The sequence below is a fragment of the Haemaphysalis longicornis genome, unplaced genomic scaffold, assembly GCF_048455015.1.
Source record: "Haemaphysalis longicornis isolate Haplotype H1 unplaced genomic scaffold, Haemaphysalis longicornis Haplotype H1 scaffold_6, whole genome shotgun sequence".
Lineage (NCBI taxonomy): Eukaryota > Metazoa > Arthropoda > Arachnida > Ixodida > Ixodidae > Haemaphysalis > Haemaphysalis longicornis.
The window spans coordinates 66,670,675-66,691,566 of record NW_027526407.1 but is presented as its reverse complement, the minus strand read 5'-3'; the positions used below and the strand labels follow the sequence as shown (position 1 = coordinate 66,691,566).

Sequence of the window (20,892 nt, the reverse complement as noted above, 5' to 3'; positions counted from 1 at the left end):
GCGTATCTGCCGAAGGAACGAAAGAAAACCGGCGGAACACACACCGGCGAGCTCCGTTGGTGTCAATCGCAGATGGGTTTCCAACGGCGTTCGCTCTACCGTGTAATTCCGCCTAACGACCGTTAAAGCCTACAACCTATATCGTCAACGGCCGTTAAACGGACCCTGAAACACTTTCGATAAGCGCGTGCACATTTTCCTTCGCGTCTGGAACGACTGCGAAAGCTGTAGTTATCGCCAGCACGGAGCGGCACTGCGTGATTTGCTCGTCGCACCAGATATGCCTTCCATTTATAATTTGTTTGTGGCTTTTTTTTAAGTTCCCACAGAAAAGTGTTCATTGCTGCAACTGAAGAAAAACCGGCCAACAGCCGCTACATGGCCTTAGTGACGTAATTCGAGCCGTCGAAGAACGTCAAGACCGCGAAAGCGAGAAAAAAATTTGAGCGAGTTTATAAAATATCTGATGGGCATAGAGCAGAAATTTTTGGCTGATGTACTTTGCGACCCCCTAATCGAAGTACTGGGTGTGTTGGGCTACTACGTTCTTCAATCAAGATTTCAAAAAAAAAGTTTAAAGAATAGTTGCAGGGTCCCTTTAAGGAGCCCGTCAACAGGGTAGTACACGGCATCGCGAGCGCTGTTGGAAACTCAACGGCGATCGGCTCCAAAGAAGGTCGCCGGTTTTTGTACGCCGCTGTTTCCCTCCATTCCGTTGAGGCGAGATGGCTGCCCGCAGCAACAACGTGTCTCCGCTGCAGGCGAGCGCACCGACTCAAAAACGCTTCATGTGGACACCGTCGCTGACGCATTCCCTAATTAAATTGTGACAAGACAGTGACGCCGCGGTTACTTCAAGCGATGTATCGTAAAACGGGACACTTCGCCACGTCAAAACCACAACAAACGCGACTATTTTGAAAGCCATGAATCGGAGGGCACCGGCTATATAACGTTCCCTGTCACTGTTACGAAAAATTTTTGCGAAGAGTAAAAGAAATACACTGTGATACATGTAGCGCAGAAAATAATTAGAGGTGAACATCGAAAGCGCCGTGTGAGCACAGCCACCCCCATTAAGTTCCCAGAGCCATTAAAGCGCTACGTTTGCGTTAACGGCCGTTGCAACTGCTCGTGTAACATTGGTATTCGAAGTCTTGAACGAAGACCACAAAGCTCTTTTTTTAAGCAGTACCACTGTTGCCAAATGCTACCGAGCGTGGTTATTCACCGCAGACGGCGTCGAAACACGGTAGCATTTTCACCGTACCAGTACGCAATTTCATAATCGATCTTGTATTTCGAAGCTTGACGAAGGTTCAAATTCTTGTCCGGCGTGGTGCGTCTGCGCGGTGCCTAATGTTTCAACTTTCATGCGGCGTTAACGAAGGCTGTGCTGGACACGGGGAATGGGTGAACTGCACGAACAGCACACCAAGTAGTGACTAACTGGTGATGGCCTACGGGTGGAGGACAACTGTTCACTGCTGCATCACTGGTGTTATGCGACTCACCAGTAATTTTCTTCAGCTCACCGCTCAGTCAGGGACCCAGCATCGAGCAGATCACGTGTCCTCACGAGTCTGTGCTTAAATAAATAAATAAATAAATAAATAAATAAATAAATAAATAAATAAATAAATAAATAAATAAATAAATAAATAAATAAATAAATAAATGTTGCTGATTGGGGGGACCGACGGACAGACAGAAAGACTGACAGAAGAATGGACGCTCAGACAGGCACATACCCACGTACATACTGAGAGATGGACAAACATACAGACAGACAAAACTTCCAGAGTTGACCTAGCCCAAGAGTAATTACATACATACCGAACTCAATGCCTATAGACGATTTCATTCTCCCTCGTACCTGCGAGCCCTTCAGCAGCTATATTTTTTGCAGGCACAGAGTGGCACTGACGGGTATTCTTCACTCCGCGACCTCTTTTAGGTAAGTCTTCATTTGTTCCATGGTTTTCTTTACACCGGCTAAACAATAATTTTATTGCTCCAACCAGAAAGGCCGGGAAAACGGGAATATTGGTTGCGTGACGTCACTCAAGCACGCGAGCAGAGCCAACACTCCGAAGAACACTGAAAAACATAAAAAGTATTGACAGAGTTTTTAAGTTATCCAATGCAAGTTAAGCAGCAGTGATCGTAATAGGTTATTCTTGACTATATATAAGTGCTTGAGGGTCCCTCAAGATATTCTTGTGGCATTTGCCTCCTATAAGCGAGATATCAACGTTAAATCCTGCCTGGCCCAGTATCCCAAAGCATATTAAGGTTGCATTCAAAGGCGGGAGCTGTACCCTATTCGAGTGTCTCCGGTGGTCTGACACTTTGATTCTTGTTTTTCGAGGCTTACAAACAGTGGTTACCATCATATCTCCTGAAGGTAGTCTTTATGGGAGGCTACAGAGTAAGAACTATCTGAATGAACGCCGTATAGAGCAGCTAAGACGTCACTTTTAGTGTCCTTGGGCCTTCCGATTTCTAGAGGACTAACTTTAATGGGGTACTGACACCAATTTTTGGGCTGATTTTATTGTACAGTTTGTTTCCTTTAAACACCAGGATACACTGCGTAGAGTATGAACAGCATGCGTCGCATGAAACATATCCTAAATTGATTGCAAATGTAGCGCCGACGAGACTACTGTGCTGGTGGCTTCCACCGAAATCGACATCGCGTGACATCAGGTTGTGGTAGAGCAAACGAGGTGCCTTATCCGCGTGCTCCCCTGCTCCGTGACGTCCACCCGGCACCCGGCTCATGGCAAGGCGCAACTGTCTGGCACGTGGATGGAGCGTCACAGGTTTTTGCATACCCACGTGATAACTCCGGCCCTGTTCAGGGGAAACCGTGACGTCCGAGCGTATTTTTAGCCGCCCGCGAACTCCGGGCGATTTGAAACATAAGCCGTTGACGGTGGTTTTCGCTGCGCTATGGTTCCTCATTTATCGTCCGCTGATGTATTTAAACTACTGTTTCATGATAGTTAGCCCCGTAGGCATCGATCTAAGCAATGAAAACATGACGTAAAAATTTGGTGTCAGTACTCCTTTAAGTGACGTGTTAGACCGTTGGTCTATCTTTAAACGAGGATCTCGAGTGACTAAAGCTCTACTGTCTTTCCTGCGAAGCACAGGGCTGCATCTGACTCTCTGAAAAATACTCTATTAATTAGCGCATCATCGTCATCATAGTCACCATCATCACTTCATCGATTTCTCTTTTTTTCAAACATCTGGTGTGTAGCAAGCTAGGCGCCTTGGCCAGGCTAACCTCACCAGTATCATTAATACTGGTCTCTCTCCATATATATATGAGCTGCAGTATATGGCTGGAAGCATACTCTAGCAAGGGCAGATATTACAGCGTGAACAGGTATATATAGTAATTAGTTTTAATTATCAACAGAATTTTATAAGAGCTGCAAGGATAACAGAATATAAAATATTAAGCAGAGCACACCGTCGGTGATATGCGGTGTGATGTGATTAGGGCCCATCCAATTCTGTGACAGCTTTGTGATCAACAAAATTCTTTTTACCAACCCTCCTCTTCACCACGTCTCCTTTTCTCGCCCCTTCCCTCTGTTCCTCTCCCGCCCCCTCATTCCCTCCAGGTCTACCCCTCCACCCTCTTAAGATTGGAAGCCGAATTGCGGCCTTTCCACACTCCAAAAGCGTCGAAAGAACGATCAACCTCGCACACCAAGGACTTCTTGAAGTTTCCCGAAAGAGCGAATCGCCTCAGCAACCGCATTAAGATGGTATGCCCACTAAGTCAATACCAAGACTGCTGTTGCATGGGTGAAAGCGGAGTTATTGGCATTGGCTGCGTAGTTCGAGCCATGCCCACACTTGTTATAATAAAGCCCACTGGCGAGACTGCTCCCCTCGATGAATGAAAGGAAGCCCAGTTCAAGGAGCGGAGGTTTCCGAAGCGCCACCTGGTGCAGAAACCGCGAACGGTCCGCGCGTTGAAAGGGGACGCGAGGGAAGAGGGCTTCCCCTTCTCACCCTTTGTTTCCCTCTCTACCCCCTGAAGGGATGCCCTCGAAGAACGCCGCTCTGAAAACAGTGCCCTGCCGGCGCTGGAAGGAGCCGGTGCGCCTGAACCCTTCATTCCTGTGATCGCGAATCTCGAGATGGCCGGTCAACACTTTGGCGCGTCGCTTCATTAAGTTTCTTGCAGCAAATCGTTGTTGCTAATTTGTCTTCGGTGCCTTATTGCAGCCGATAAGCGTCTACATGACAAGTTTATTATGCTGTAAACAACTTGAAGTTTGTTGTATTTATTTTCGGTAAAAAAAAAAAACAGTAGCCAGTTTCAAAAAAAGGTAATGTTCGTTAAGGGGGAGTTTTTTTACTTCAAGTGAACGTGAAGTCGATTTGAATGCATTAATATATTGAGACCCGCTGAGTGGACGGGTGCATTTCACATCGTATCACTTTCCAAAGTTTCGACTACGACATTGCTTCTTCTGACTGGATATATGCGAGCGTTGGCAGCCTTATCGGAGGGGATTCTGTGCTTCCAGCGCTGTGAAAACTGTGGTGCGCGCACATTTCTGCAACCGCGTTGCGAGCCACGCTTTTGCTGCAAGGTGAGTACTGCTGCACGAGGGATGGTGCATCTGCTTCTAACTGGGTGATATCGTAAGAAGGTGTGGTGTGCACTAAACGCTTACCACGGCAGAAGTAATTAGGGGATCCCACTCCTATTGTAAGCATTCTTGCTGAGCCCTCTTTCTTTACAAGAGTCCTTAAATGTGCAGTGGTTCTAGTGAGCAGAACAACCAAGAGTGAACATTGACCGCCAGATACTGAAAAATGAAGAAATAGGACGTTGACATGGTAATAGAGATGTTGGTCCATTTGTAAATCTCTTTTGCCAGCGGATGGCATGTCTGCTGCAGAAGATGAAAAGATAAAGTTTGAGCCATTTCATGAGTTTTCGTGCGAAATGCGAAATGGTTTCGCACTTTAGGATGTTGAAACTCACCATCTATTTGATTTAACTCTTTGCCCACCTCGATGTGCACAAGTGAATAAGATTTATTTTTTGCTTAGTGAAACGTATACTAACTGGATGAACGGTAAAACGCCGCACGGAGTGCACTTAAACAACTGCTGTGATGGACAATGTCGGGCTTGTGGATATAAGATTACACAGCAATTTTCCAGGTTCTAGGTTTCAAATCCCGAGATCTAGGTTTTCAGATTAGACTTCCTCGTCCCAGAGAACTGCTAAAACACGCTGCGCCGCATTGAAGCACACAGTTCACACGAGGTTTTTTTGACGCAATTTTCTGCACATCGCTTGCGAGAAACTCTTCAGCAGAAAAAAATTGGGCCCACCGTTGCGGCAAGCACTTTGAATGATTGCGAGTAAACGAAGAACGATCACGGAGAGTTTCAATTTTACTATGAAGAAATAAATTACATTTTTAAAAAGGTACACGAAAGTGAAATTATTACAAGAAAGTACTTTCTGAGAACAGGAGGGGTATTTAAAAAGGCTGCGAGTTGTTTCGCTTTCATTAGGCGTGTACACCAAAAGATGTTGAAATATTTCACGCAGTTTAAACACATATGCAATTAATAGTCCTAACCGCCGCGGTGGCCCAGTGGCTAAGGCGTTGCGCTGCTGAGCCCGAGGTCACGGGTTCGATTCCCGGCTGCGGCGGCCGCTTTTCTGATGGAGGCGAAAAGCAAAAAGGCCCGTGTGTACGAGATTTCGGCGCACGTTAAAGATCCCCAGGTGGTCAAAATTAATCCGGAGCCCTCCACTACGGCGTGCCTCATCGCCTGCGTGGCGTCGGCGCGTTAAACCCTACAATCAATCAATCAATCAATCAATCAATCAATCAATCAATCAATCAATTAATAGTCCTCAATGAAATGTTATTTTCCAAGCTTAATTGGTGCTTTATTATCAATTTTGTGAGGGATGTAGCGGCGATGACATCAGGCACACAATAAAAAATCTCCGTTGATACACGCATTAGGCGATCACTCCTCGAACTACGGAGAAATACCCTAACCAGCTCTATGAACTCGCGTTGCAAGCGGCGTCGTTATGGGCTAAGCTAAAGTACCACTCAAACTTTCCACAACAACAAGCGTGCAAACCTACTCAATCATTAGTTGAAGGTACACCACATGATTTTATTTATCATCTCTTCTTCTTTTGTAAACAGCCATTTTTCTTATAAAAATATAATATATGCATTTTCCACGTGCGTGTATACTGAACAGGCGAAGGCACAAAACAAAACTGCTAATTGTTGTACATTGGGCACAAGAGGCTGTAAATCGTGATTTTGTGTGTGTAGCTTGCCGCTTGGTCCTTATAGAGGAGCGTAGAATTTATATTTTGATAAAAACTGCCTCAACAAATGTCTCGTTACTTGTATCACTGTTTTATAATAGGGACGCGGAAATGGGCGTTTTCAATATGACAGCTACATCGTTAGCAGCGGCATGTGGTTGGAAACATGTTGATAAATAGTCCTGTCGTGGAAGTTGCACCCGCCCCGTGCCTTGCGGGTGCAGCTACGTAATTGTTTTGGTCAAGGAATAGTTGCTCAACTCATCATCCCTGTCAGTTCCGGCTGCTCTCCTCTGGTCGCTTTCATTAGAAAAATATTCGTTTTATTTTTTTGTTTGTCCTGTTGGTCATTAGTATGTCGACTGTTTTAAGTGCAGCGCAGCCTCTGTCTGTGTTTCATTACGCCAAGGTGTTTTCTGGATTCATGGCTTGGACAAGGAAACATGAAAGCAATGCAGCAGTTTGGATTATTCGTAAGTTTGCTTCGCAAAATAAGAATAAAACAAGTTGAACGCGTGCTTCAAAGAATTAAACAACATGACAAGTGAAAGCAGTTGATGTACCCGCCGCGGTGGCTCAGTGGCTAAGGATCGAGTAAGAGATCGGGGGGTTCGATTCCAGCCGCGGCGGCCGCTTTTCTGATGGAGGAAAAAAGCAAAAACGCCCGTGTGTACGAGATTTCGGCGCACGTCAAAGATCCCGAGCAGGTCAAACTTAATTCGAGACCCTCCACTACGGCGCGTCTCATCGCCTGCGTTGCGTCGGCGCGTTAAACCCCACAATCAATCAATCGAAAGCAGATGATGAAGTGGCGAAATTCCAGCCAGTGTTCGGCCCTATGCTTGTGACTTAATCGAGACAAATTTGCTATTGCAACCGCCAAGAAAAGCTACGACCATGAAATGTGCACAAATTGAAAAAAAAAATGCGGTACTAATTAGCAAAATTAAGCTGGCTCTGAGTAACCAAACACGTTATATTTTGTTGTTTTATAGTTTTCCTTTTTTCTTTCTCTCCCCTAATGACGCACATTTACTCTAATGCAATTAGATGCAGTAACGTATTCAGTATTCATAAAGCTTTCTCTCTCTTTCTCTTACTTTGCTAATTATTTATTTGTGCTCTGATTGAATGCTTAGTTCATAGTTAGTGCTTCTCCACAATTGTGCGTGTTTCTGTTGTTCTTTTTTATCTTGGTCTTCGTTTTGTGTGATCGCTGTAAAAGATACACATTTTTGGTAACGTTTAATCTTCGGCCGCTACAATCTCCACTTACACTAGTATAATAATTAAATCATTTAACTTCTTTAACTACGCATTTTTTAGCAAATGCATATCATTACACGGTTGGTCCGTATTCGCGATTTCTAATCGCATTGTCAGCTGTTCTTACGTTAGAGGTTTATAATGTCCGTGGGTTTTTATTTTGATGTTCGTTTTGCTGGGGAGATCGATATATATGGCATATTTTTGTTTTGGTACTTCGCTGAAATAACCGCTTCTTTTTCATTTTTGTGCTTCTCGTTTTTAAACACCATTTGACCAATTATCGCCATTTACGCCAGCATAAATACGGCATATGTTAAGTGCAACAATTTCGAATTCTTGTACAAATGCAGGGCGCGACACGGTTGGTTCGCTTTCCCGATTTTTCTGCGCTTGCTTCCGTCATTCTTTTGGGAAATTTTCATTTTTGTGTCCATTTTGTATTGTACATGTTTAGGTTGAATATTTTTTTTCTTTCTACCAATTATCTGAACATACGCCCTTATACAGAGCACGTGCACTAAAACTGCCAATTTCGCATTTTCGTGTAAATGCAGGGCGTCATACGGGCGTTACGCGGGCGTAATACCCAACGTCATTCGTTAAAGTTCCTTTCATCATGATGATTGAACTTAACGTGAAGTTAACACAGCTATTACACTATTTTTAGAGCCTCCCGATTGACGCTGATTACGTGCGGGGAAATGTGACTGTTAACAACAAAGACCTTTTTTTTCTCTGTAAGAAAACAAATCGTACACAGCCGGAACAAAGTGCAGCGATCTACCCAGCTGGTACCTTCAAATTAAACAAAGATGCATTCTGTCCTACGGGTTTCCTTACACATGAGTGTCATTTAAATGAGAGCAGACGCAGCATTTTACACACCGGTGGCAAATATTTCAAAAAACGGCGCTAATCTTGAAAAGTCCTTCTTGTTCTCTTTAAGTTACAATTAGCAGTGTTATAGAGAAGAACAAAGATTGTACGTGCGGGAACGAAATACCCAAGTTTCTCCAGAAGAGGGCACTGGTTCAGTTTATGAGGTTTATTGAAATTTTTACCAACAAATAGTTCTAACAGTACTGCCATATAAGGAGGAGTGCAAGCGGTTTATTTTGTTCGTACAATGTGGGCGCGACTGTTTTGCCGCAAAGCAGTTTGCTTAGTGGTTAAACATATGTGGAATAGTCTATTTGGGCGGAATATTTTTCGTTAGCCAGGAGGTTTGTTGCTGCCAGTCGACGAGGTAATAAAATTTGTTTGTCGAGGGACAACTCTTGCAGTCGAAATTTTGTACCAAGAAATTGCTTGAATCATCTGAAACAGCCCGCTGTTCGACTTTACTACATGCGTGTTTTTTTTAACATGGCATGCTCTTCGCATTGCTGAGTTACTAGTGCTTCGATTTGCTTTGCATTTGATTCAAAACGTGCTGCCCTCCTCCTCTCAGGAATAAATCATGAGGAATGATTTCTGGTTCTGGGGAGTTGCGTATTAACCGTCATTGTCAAGCGCTCACTATTGCAATTTGCTGCGAAGCATGTTCTATATCTGTTTGCGTCTCATTTGTTGAAGAGTGGACACTTCACCGTTAAATGGTAATTGGAGCAATTCGCTCGCTTTTTGATATGTGGTAGACGTCTGCGTTAGTTACCTTTTATACACTGTACACCCTGACAGCCTGGTAAGTCAGCTAAAGTGGAAAGATCTGCCAGCAGCCAAGCCTTCTACGCGAACCGACGGTTCGTCGTAAACCGAAAAAGTACACCTCTACCAATATTATAGGCAAGCAACTCCCCGCCGGTACTGCATTCCACAGCCCCGGTAACCGCCATCATTTCCCGGTCCACGGAGGAGACTTTAAACGCGCTTTAGACCGGTTGAGCCTGTCTGGATATTGAGGTAACTTTTTTTAACTGATGTGCATCTTTTGGCAAGAGTAAAAAACAACAGTGGGTAAGACGGCGCAAAAAAAGCACTAGACAAAAACTTGCGGTGACACGCAGCCAAATCATATTTTTCGTTCCGGGCGCCGGCTTTATACAGGCGAGGACAACTCAACAAAAAAAAAAATTGGGCCCATCTCCCCGCGAGGGGGACTCGAGTAAATTCGTCGCATAGGGGGTGGGTGTATTGCGTTAACGTTTCGTGTTTGGGGAGTTGGTGGTAGTGAATGCGTTGTATCAGCAGCTTCTTGACGTAGTTTAAATGAGTCAAGGATATAAGGCGCGTTCGTAGCCTCCCATTCTGTGTCGGCTTTGTGGTGCAGTGGGTAGAGCACCATGTACATTGCGTTCCGCCCGCAGGGTCGAGGGATCGAAACCAGGCACCGGATAGTATTTTTTTTATATAGTGTAGGGGGAGGGGTGGTGCGGACTACGACTACGGACGTCAACGCGGGTGCCATCGTGAGTTACTGAAATGCTCTGCATTTAAAAAGACAGAAATGAAGACGGCGAAGGGGGGCCGCAGGAGTCCAATTACGAAGCCCATAAAAGGGGGGATGGCACGTGAAGCATGTCAATTTGACAGGCACTCCATCTCCCTGTCAAGCAGAGAGTCACTCGGGACGCCCATACATTCATCGCCACGCCCTGTAAGGGAAAGAAGGCTCGTGGCTCTCACGTACCCTTTCGTTTCAATAGCGACGTAATATATGTCTTTTTTTCAGACAACAGGAAGCGGACGAATTATTGGGAATTCGCACCAAGGTGACCTCACACCGAACCTGTTAGCGAATTTGAGAGGTCACGCGTAGGGTCGTTCATGCAACGTACTGTCAGTCGAATGTGGGCCTCTACGCACGTCAACGGGATTTTTTTTGGACAATTTTGTAGTGAACTGCAAGTCGTGTTACATTGGTCAGACAGGCGATTTCATCATTGACCATTTGCGTGCGCTCGTTAATTTGCTAAAAGGTCTTGTTGGCAGTAACCTAGCACCGCCCTGTCGTAAAAGAGGCGGTTCCATGCTATTTGAAAAAAAAAATCCTGTCTTATGTTGCTATTCATACCAAACGGCACGTGATACAGAGAACGTTTTACTCGTTGCCCAATTCTACGATGAATGATTTAGTGTTTGCACTGTTTAGCATCACGAAAATGAGATTACTTACCTTCGAAATTGTGACCCTGATGTGTGTTTCGAGGCGGTATTCTTGTCCCCTGACTCTTCAGTATTTATTTTCTCTATTTCGGTAGTGTCGGCTTCACGCGGCTTCAATGGAGCCGGTGCCCCGAACAAACAACATAATTATGTTACTAATCAGCTTAGGTGTTTTACTCCTTTTTGTACCGTCTGACACGCCGTTATTTCTTATTCCTCCCATTATGTTCCAACCAGTGCAAGCTTCAGCAATGCAAGCAATGGGGAATTCATTGCTGGGTATTGCAAAGCGAACCGTTCAAGAAGCCTTGCAGCAGCCCGAAATGGTGAAATAGGCGAGACTGAGACTCTTCTTGTTTTAATTTACGATATTAACATCACCAGAAAAAAAAACACACAAAACCAAAATAGAACGCAAGGGAAAAATCACCCAACTTCGACATTAATACCCAGGTGTCGCAATTTCGCTACTGAAAGCAAAACCTGGCAATGACGCCAAAAAAAAAAAGAAAGAAAATGATACAAAAAAACCTTAAAGTACCACATAATCCAGCGCCCTTACCCGAACTATAAAAAGGAAAAGCAAAAAAGGTATAATCGACGAACCAAATTAAAAATGTGCGTTTAATGCAGCGGCCTCACATAAATAACTACAAAGAAAAACTAAATAAGCAATCCTAAAAACTCTGGCGAAATCAGATGTTTACGTAAACCAGCGCCCCCCGAATACAGAAGTGTTATATTTATTTTAGTTCATTTAGTTCAATTATTTTATTAGTTAATTTGTTCGAGTATCAAATCGAAAACTACAAAACATGGTTCTCTGCGCTAACGTTTCTCGTCTTTACCACGAAGGAAAAGTAAGGTTGTAAACAACATAAGGTTGTAAAAGGTTTCTTAGTAAGCATAGTAGAAAGGAAACCGGGCGTGGTAATCCATGGTAATAATCCTTGATTTTTTTAAACAACGAATGGCAGCGTCTACTTAGTTTATTAAAAAGAGAAGGTACATAGTAGGATTGTGTTTGTTTCCCATAATTGGAAAAACGCGAGGAAGTGAAAACTTTTGATACGGCGCAAAGGTCTCTGTTTTTTGTTGTACACTTTAAAGGTATTTGAAAAAATACAGTTTCCAAAGCGCAGCAAACGAAAAAATGATAAAATGAATCAAAATGAACGAGTGAATGAACGAAATGAAGAAATAATAAAAAAAGAAACAATTAAGCGCAGCAGTTTTAGCTCTGAACTTTTCAAGTGGGATTTACAGTGGCGGAACCTTCAGAATCAAGAATCCTCGGCGCGCCTTTAAACAGGCGATTTCGCAAGATCCCACAGACAAGGAAGGCGTGCTCAGGCGTTCCCGGATTGCGCGTGATCCCACGCAATATGAATCCACACTTTCCCTCTTCTTTGGCTGCTTGGACGATCTGTGCATCTATTACAGAAGGCCTGAGATTAAGCGTAAGACCAGGGGCGGTATTCTCCCGCTGCGGTGGCTCAGTGGCTAAGGCGTTGCGCTGCTGAGCACGAGGTCGCGGGTTCGATTCCCGGCCGCGGCGGCCGCTTTTCTGATGGAGGCGAAAAGCAAAAACGCCCGTGTGTACGAGATTTCGGCGCACGATAAAGATTCCCAGGTGGTCAAAATTAATCTGGAGCCCTCCACTACGGCGCGCCTCATCGCCTGCGTTGCGTCGGCGCGTTAAACCCCAGAATCAATCAATTAATTCTCGAGTTTTGTCCCTTTTGCGTCCCTTTCAAAAGTGTCCCTTTTGGCGAGCCCTGATTGGCTAAAAGCAAACAACCGGAAGTGACGTAACGCACGCGCGGCAAACCTACTGCCAATTTTTCTCCATGCTGCCAACGCCCACTGCTTAACCGGAAGTACGTCACCATGAAAGGGACGCAAAAGGGACGTTTTCAAAAGGGACAGTTACGAGAATACCGCCCCAGATTTAGACTGTTGCCGCAACTGGCGTAATAACTTTAAAGAACGACGTCAGTTCACGTCTCAGCCAACGGAACTGCGTGCCATGTCGTTTTTTTCTGCCATAGATCACGATACGGCTTTTGCGTCGGTAGTCTGAAGATAGTCTTACTCGGGAGACAGGAGCTCTAGCGACGCCCACGTAACATGACGATAATATTTCTGGCGCAGTTCAAGCGCTTTGGAAAAGCGATTTATGCTATGTGCTGATTATTGAGGTTACGTAATCGGTCCAGGGGAGCGCGCTCCAAGGAGGCGTAACTAGGGCACGCGGCATTTTTCAGTGCGTTCTCTTACTCCCCCGCTGCACTCGTGGCTACTGGGGGCGAGAAAATCCAACTACTTCACTGTATCGCGCTTTTATTTTAGTAATCTGTATTTCAATACGAAGTTCATTTTTTATTGCGTTCATATAAGCTTTATGTATGAAACGTTTCGTCCTAAGAAGAGGTTTCTGCCCATTTTTATCGTCGGCGGCAGACAATGCAATCAGACTAGGGCCGACTGGCAAAAAGAGAAAGCGGGTGATGCGAACGCGCTACGTAGTAAATTGTTGCTCCTCGGCGTTACGTTATCGAAACCCTTCGACTGCTTTCGGATACAAAATTTCAGTGGCGCACTTAAATTTGTCACGTGCTTTGAAGACGAAAGCTTGGCGATACTTATTTACGACGTTTTTACTGATACCTTGTACTTAAGCCGTTTCCCTCTCATTTTTTTTTGTCTGTTGGCAGGAATTACTTCGACTGGCTTCTTTTCTGCTTTATCGTGTTTGCGTCACTTTCTTCGCTTTCATTTCTTTGTGTGACATGTAAGCCAGCAGACTGGTTCGGTGAGCCTGGGTTCGGTGAGCCTGGAAAATGCGAAACATATGTTGAGACACGTAAATGCAAAACACATATTGAGAGGCCAAAGAAGGTACAATAAAACGTGTCCTAGCACAGGTTGAAAAGTGAATCGCAGCTAGGCCGCCGCGCAGGTAACTCGAGCGTTTCGTAACACGAGATGCAAGCTGTCAGCTAGGTAAATGATTTCGGAGGCTTCTTTTGTGTTAATAAACATCCAAAAATGCCAATGGCACTATAAGAAACTGGTCGTCGGAACGCTCTAAAGCCAAACCACTTCGTCAAAGAAGCCTTTATGCACATTCGGAAAGCAATTGGCAAGCTTTCATCTCGTGGAAATAAGGAAGATCAGACTATTGAGTAAGATTTGAAGGTAGCGAAGCTATACGCAACCTTCATGACCATCGCGACAATTTAAAGGGGTACTGACACAAAATTTTGAGGGGGAGCTAACTTAGGAGATAGATTGGTGTGAACACATATACATCATTTGCAAAATATCACCGGCGAAGACAGCCTAGAACATATTTAAAATCAATTTTAAAATGTGCGAGGAGCAACCGAGCAGCCAGCAGAGGACCACGCGCAATCGACATCCCGCGGATATTTTGTAAATAAACAGCATCCAAACACGTCACGAGTTTGTGTTAGCCGCTTCCGCACTGCCGGCGTTTTTCGCCGGCTCGCCCGGCTCGCCGCTCCAATCGGAGGGCCGGAGGGCGGAGCTTCTGCTCTCGAGAACGAACGACCCGATCGTTGGCGGCGGAGGCGCCGTGATTTCGTCAGCTCATCGGGCAGCTGGCCGCGAACAAAGTTCTATAGCGATTCCAGGCACTCTGTTTCTATTACTTTTTATTTACATTGGACGCGAAAACGCGCTGGAGACACGAAAAGCCCACTGAGCGAGCCGCACGGTCGCTGTGCAGGCGGCGGCCACGGCCACGAAGTGGCCCAGGCCTGCGCAGGTAGCGCGAGTGATAGCTTGTAACCGCTGCGCGAAATTGTACCCAAGTCCCAACCATGGTAGCTTATATGCGAAAGGAGTTAATGATGCGATGGCGGGTTGCATTAAAAATTGTCGTCTGCACCGCTTACGAGAGCGGCAATCGAATATCCGCCGCAGTGCTAAGCCGAACACATCTGTAGGCGGACCTGTAGGCACACCGGCCGGCTGCTCCCAGCGCGCGTCTTTCCACCCACTGTCTCGAGCGTCGCGCGTCGTTCTTTAGCCGCGGTAGCATTTGCACTCGCAGTGCCTGCGTCACGTCCACGGTCGCTTTTAAATGCAGAGCATTTCTTTAACTCACGATGTCACCCGGCGTTGGCGTGCCTCGGCGTTCGCAACAGCCGTTCCAGGTGCGCCCCCTCCCCCACTCCTCGTCTACCGCATCACGCTACCCTCCTCGCTCTCAACAACAGGTCCGCACCCCTCACCCTACACTATATAAAAAAATAATACTTACCGGCGCCTGGTTTCGATCCCACGACCGTGCGGGCGGAACGCAAGGTACATGGGCTCTACTCACTGCGCCACAAAGCCGACACAGAATGGAAGGCTACGAACGCGCCTTATATCCTTGACTCATTCAAACTACGTCAAGAAGCTGCTGATACAACGCATTCACTACCTGTGGGCGGAACGCGAGGTACATGGTGCTCTTCCCACTGCGCAACAAAACCGACACAGAATGAAAGGCTACGAACGCGCCTTATATCCTTGACTCATTCAAACTACGTCAATAAGCTGCTGATACAACGCATTCACTACCACCAACTCCCCAAACACTAAACGTTAATGCAATACACCGACCCCCTATGCGACGCATTTACTCGAGTCCCCCTCGCGGGGAGATGGGCCCTTTTTAATTAAAGGGGTCGGGGAGAGAAAATGCATTTGTCTTTGCTTAATTTTGTCTGCTTGAACGACCTTTTAAGAACATAAATCCCAAATATTTTCACAATTCATTGCTTCTGGAATTTAGGAGGCCTGTAACGAATCGGACCTGTAACGAATAGGGAAACGGAGCGGGAGCCCGTCGTCTTACCGATTCACCTACGAGCCCACGCGAAGATGGGGGAGACAGACGGTGCCCTCACCGAGCACATCTGAAGGTTTACCCCCCGCGTTCCGGCTGAATGTCACGTGATAGCGTCAGGCGACCTGCCGTGCCGGCCCACGGCGCGTGGAGTGGCCGTGTGCGCACCTTGCGAATGCGCTAAAAGTTAGTAAAAATTAATGGAAGCTCACACCAACGCATGACATCTCACGTCTCCATCTCTGCTGCCGCCGACGCAGGCGACGAGTTCGGCGGCCGAAACGGAGGAAAAGTGAGATCATTTAACACCGGGTTTGAGCGTCCTTTAATTTTATAAGACAAAAAGTTTCCGCTCGTTTGCTTTACCAATACAACTCAACCAACCACCATTCATTGATCATGCATTCATTTGACCTTAGCAAAAAATATTCCTTTTAAGTAACAAAAGGTGTGGTTAAATGCATTTCACTGGTTTCTGGGTTCACTCTTTGTAGAGCCACGTGTGTGGATTCAAGTTACGTTACTTGGGTAATCGTTGTGGGTGTCGTTTACAGCTTCATCTTCCAACTACGTTCACAGGATGGATTGGCGTGCATTTTGGGGTTTTAACTGCTGGGCGGTCGCCGCGAGGCACGAGCTGACTCAGTGCGCGCGCTCACGGGCCCTATTCTTGGTTTTGTTAACTGCCGGGCGGTAACGGTGAGGCCTGCGCTCCCGTGCGTGAGCTCGGTAATTTGTTGGTACTTTTTAAGTGCGGATATTAAAAGTTACGATTTGCTAAACAGCTTGGCTCTTAAAAAACTTACTAGCCACCGCTCACCAAGTCGACACCGCAGCGAAATTTCTGTCTTCGCGCCCGCTGGTGTCCATCGGCTCATGAGAAACTGCCGGAAGTATTTTCACATGCTTACGACATTACATAAAAATGTGTTGAGCCAAAGAAAAACAAATTCACTGTAAACCAACCGCGGAAGATCTTTTGGTTCGCCCTGTAGCTTTGTTGATAAAGATAGCGCTTGCTCTTTTATAACTTTGACTGTACAAAAACTGTTCTTACCTGCCATCCGCTGGGAAGCGGAAAAATTTCGCCGTGCTGTTCCTCCCCGAGTTGTCGCCCCACACAGAAGCGCAGCACGCCTTGTGTCCTTTTCTCTGTTTCTCTGACATCGGGAGCCCGTTCGCACTCAGACACCAAAATTTTCAGCTTCAAGGCGAGCTACAAAACTTCTACACGTGCGCACAGTGAAATCAAAAGGAGCAGACGAACAGGAGGGCAGCAGAACAGATAGGAGCGAAAGCGCCGCCCGTGGGCGCAACGAGTGAAGCGACCAAACAAATAGATAGGGTGTCAATAAAAAAAGGAGTAGCCAAGAACACATTTTAATTCTGCACATAATAGCATCACTTTACTTTATTGCTGCGTACAATGTAAAGATAAAGACGTACGATCTTTAGCAGGCACAAGAACTTAGCGCCAACAAAAAGCAAGTCACCAGGCCACCGTGAGCCAATGGTGCGATAGTCTCGGGGGTGTTCTGTCCGAACTGGTTTTCACTCTTGTCCGAGCGGATAGGAGGGGCCACGATAGCATGATTTTCCCACGGGAGCCTTCTTCATGCGCCGGGAAAACACAGTGGATCACAAATGACACAGCTTTTACGTTTAAAACGCACTCGCCAATGCTCAAACACGCTTTTTACACGCTGAACTGGGACGATTTCTGATAAGCACCCGCCGTGCACATTCAACCAAGCCGCAATCAAAAGCAATATTTGATGGTCGGGAGCAGGGTGCGTTCCCTTCGCTACAGTGAACCCCTTTTGGCCACTTTTTTTTTAAAGCAAAGCTTTTTACCTCTACCCCCCAAGGGTTCTTTCGCGACCGTTGGTGTCACCAGAAAACCCCAGCGAACAAATAAAAGAATTTATTGGCACCGCTGGGAATCGAACCTGGAACTAATAGACTAACAAAGCGAGAGCCCGTCGTCTTACCGATTTAGCTACGAGCCCACGCGAAGACTGGAAGACAGGTGGTGTACTCACCAAGCACATCTACGGGTTTACCCCCTGCGTTCTCACTGAATGCCACGTGAAAGCGTCACGCTACCACTCACGCCCGTCTAGCGGCCCTGTCCGCACCTTGCTTATGTGCTAATAGTTACAAAAATTAAAGGAAGCTCACACCAATGCATGACATCTCACTTCTAGTACGCCAATGTGCTAAAGCCTGTGGCCTCTAGTGTTCACGTAAACAATCACAGCTCCTTGTTGTCCGCCCTCACGCAAAACCAAGGAATACATTCAAATACTCCTTGATGGTCAGGCCATCACTCCAAGCCCCAGCATCAAAATCCAGGGCATACATATCGAGGCTAACACCAAGAGTGACGTCTCCTTGCAGAGCCTCAAAAACAGCATTAATCAAATCATACACATGATCAGGCGAGTTGCCACCAAGAAGCGAGGCCTAAAGGAATCCGGTACCTTTCCATTAATTGAAGCTTTTGTCCTCTCAAGAGTTACTTACGTCAACCCCCTGTGTTCTTCTCGACAAGGAAGACATAGTGATGCTTTATATAATGATTAGAAAGGTGGTCGAGCAGGCCATTGGTCTTCTCATGAGTGCGTCCACACAGAGGCTGCTTAACACGGGGCTCCACAACACGGTGGAAGAGCTGATAGAAGGCCATCTTTCTAATGAGAAGGTCCGACTCACAACTGCGATGAGTAACCGCATGCTTCACCAGATTGGCTGGGCAGCCCAGAATGTTACTCCGCTTGACCTACTCCCAGACTCTTGGTGACTAAAACTAAAGATGCTCCCTTTGCTTAGAAATATGAACCCCTCACATGACGAGAGTCACCGAAAAGTATGGGCTCAAGCGCTAAACACCACCCTCGGTGGGGATCTTGCAGTTAACTACACAGACGCCTCCAAATATCGAGGGCAGCAATACGCCATCATCGTGGCTACCTCCAGAACCAATTTTCTTGCGTGTACCTCGCTTAGGACCCAATAAATGACGGCAGCAGAAGAGGCAGCCATCACCTTGGCTCTTGCTCAACCAGGGGTTCGGAGGGTACTCATCGATTCCCAGCAAGCCTACTGGAATTACCAGTAGGGTTCGGTGTCCTGACCTGCACTGCGCGTGCTAAAAAACCACTCCCCAAATGGTTACATTCAGCTCATCTGGACACCCCTTCACGCTTCAATAAAGGGCAACAAATGCACCCACCCAACAAGCCTGCGCTTTTACCTCCCGAGCTATGGAGCTGCACGAGGACAGTCACCCGCTTGTCACGTTTAGGGAGAGGCCTTATCCAGCCTTATCGCCTTCTGAGACAGACCGTCCTTCGGCTTACCCTGACCTTTCCAGAGAACAACACATTACCCTACGGCTCATACAAACCGGGCTCCTTCCCTCAGCCTACGCGTCTTCACTTATTGTATCGGAATCGCTACGACGCTGAATGTAAATTTTGTTCAGAAGTAGGAACACTCCGCCCCGTAATCGGGGTGTGCGACTTTAGCCCTGAGCACCCTCCTCTCTTTCCGTCAACTACCCACATGAGCATTGGGAGATGCTGCTGTCCAGGCCCTCTCTACCTACCCAGCTTCAGCGGGTGGACAGAACACAGGCCTCGCGCACTGCATATGGGCCCCACACTCCCCAGGGCTACACTCTGGGCCATTCAGAAATCTGAACAGAAGTATTTCTTCCTCCTCCTCCTTCTCTGCTGCAAATATCGTCGCCTCCGTCCGCGGCGCAGAGACGGAGACGAGAGATCGTCTTACTTTAATTTTATAAAAAAAGTTTCCACTCTTGTGCTACACCAATACAACTCAACCAAACACCGTTCATGCTTCATGCATTGATTTAACCTTAACATGGATATCTCTTTGAAGTAATAAATGGTGTGGTTAAGTGCATTTCACTGCTCTCTGGTTTTGCTATTTGTAGAGCGATGTGAGGGAATTTAAGTGACGTCGCATGGGTAATCGTTATGGGTGCCGTTTACAGCTTTGCTTTCCAACCACATTCACGGGGTGGATTGGCGCGATTTTTTTTTTGTGCTGGCTCAGAGATGCACTCGGTCTACCCTCAAGCGAAGTAGCAAACATAAATCAGGGGAAGAAGAGAACACTGAGAAAAAAATGTCTGTAGCTTAGCTCCACTAACCTTGGATATGCAAAGCAAAAGCTTGGCTTAGTCTGGTTGAGTCTTGGTTTCGCTTGGTTAACCTTTCATTTAGCTGCATTGCTGACCACGTCTCAAAGCCGTTCGGTTCCGTGCAACGCTCACAGAAGGAGGCCGGGCGAACGCGGTGTTCATTCATGGTGGACGCACCGTTCCTCTTCGCCGGGTCCGAGATGAGTCACGACGAGCCGGGCGCCAGACGAGACGGGCGAGACGAAACGACCCAGCGCAGCATGCATGGGAGGCTGCGGGGCGGTTGGCTGCCTCGGCAGCAGCGGCGGTGGCGACGGCTGTCGCCGTCCGCGGGCGCCAACAGCGGGCCCGGCGAACCTCGCGATGCGCTTCGAGGGGTGTGTCGTCGGGGGTGTGTCTCCGTTTGCGCATCCTCCATTAAGTCGCTCGACGAAAGTAGTAAAGTGCTGCTTTAAAACGGATCGCTGCGCGCCGGGCGTGACCAACAGCCAGGCTGAGGATTTCAGAGTGGCAGTGGGGTTATCTAGTTGATGCTAGAGAATGAGTATTGCAGATGGATTTCAGAGGGCGCTACATGCGGATATCACAAGCCGTACTTTGTCAACATAAGAGGCCCCAATACGGCGCAGTGAATATGCCAGGCGTGCTGCGCGCAATCGCCCCGGTTTTGCACGAGGTGTATTGGATCCTCCACTATAAGTACCTTCATAACCCCAGCTACTGAAACTGGGGCCTTCTGGAATAGCGCCTCCGAACAATAACTCGGTGTGCTCGAATAAAGCCTTGCATTCACACACTTCGCAGTGCGGGAATACGTTTCCCGGCCCGGGTCTGCTCACAAGCGTAGAGGCGCCCCCTGAACCTGGTGTTTAATCACCTCCCTGTATGTCCGATATACAGTTAAACCTGGATGTAACGAACCTCTACGTAATGAATTCCTGGCCTTAACAATGTTTTTCAATTCCCCATTGCCGCCCCAAAATGAAGCCCATCGGTGGCGACCCCTATGTAACGAAAGCGTGCGAGAGTTAACCTTGATGTAACTATTCAACGCAGAAATTTGGGCTAGTTGGTCATACGACTTCGACATGGTAAAAAGCGCCCTAGAAGGGGACAGATGAAAAGATAGTG

The 20,892-nt window shown here is 46.7% G+C and overlaps 1 protein-coding gene across 1 annotated transcript in view; it reads left to right on the top strand.

Moving 5' to 3' along the window:
• The first annotated feature begins 4,127 nt into the window (after positions 1–4,127).
• LOC144141618 (uncharacterized) overlaps positions 4,128–20,892 on the top strand; it is a 104,837-nt gene continuing 88,072 nt past the window's right edge. The window contains exon 1 of the mRNA XM_077673160.1: positions 4,128–4,625. The gene's annotated coding sequence lies outside the window, so the exon portion shown is untranslated. The remainder of the gene's footprint in view (positions 4,626–20,892) is intronic.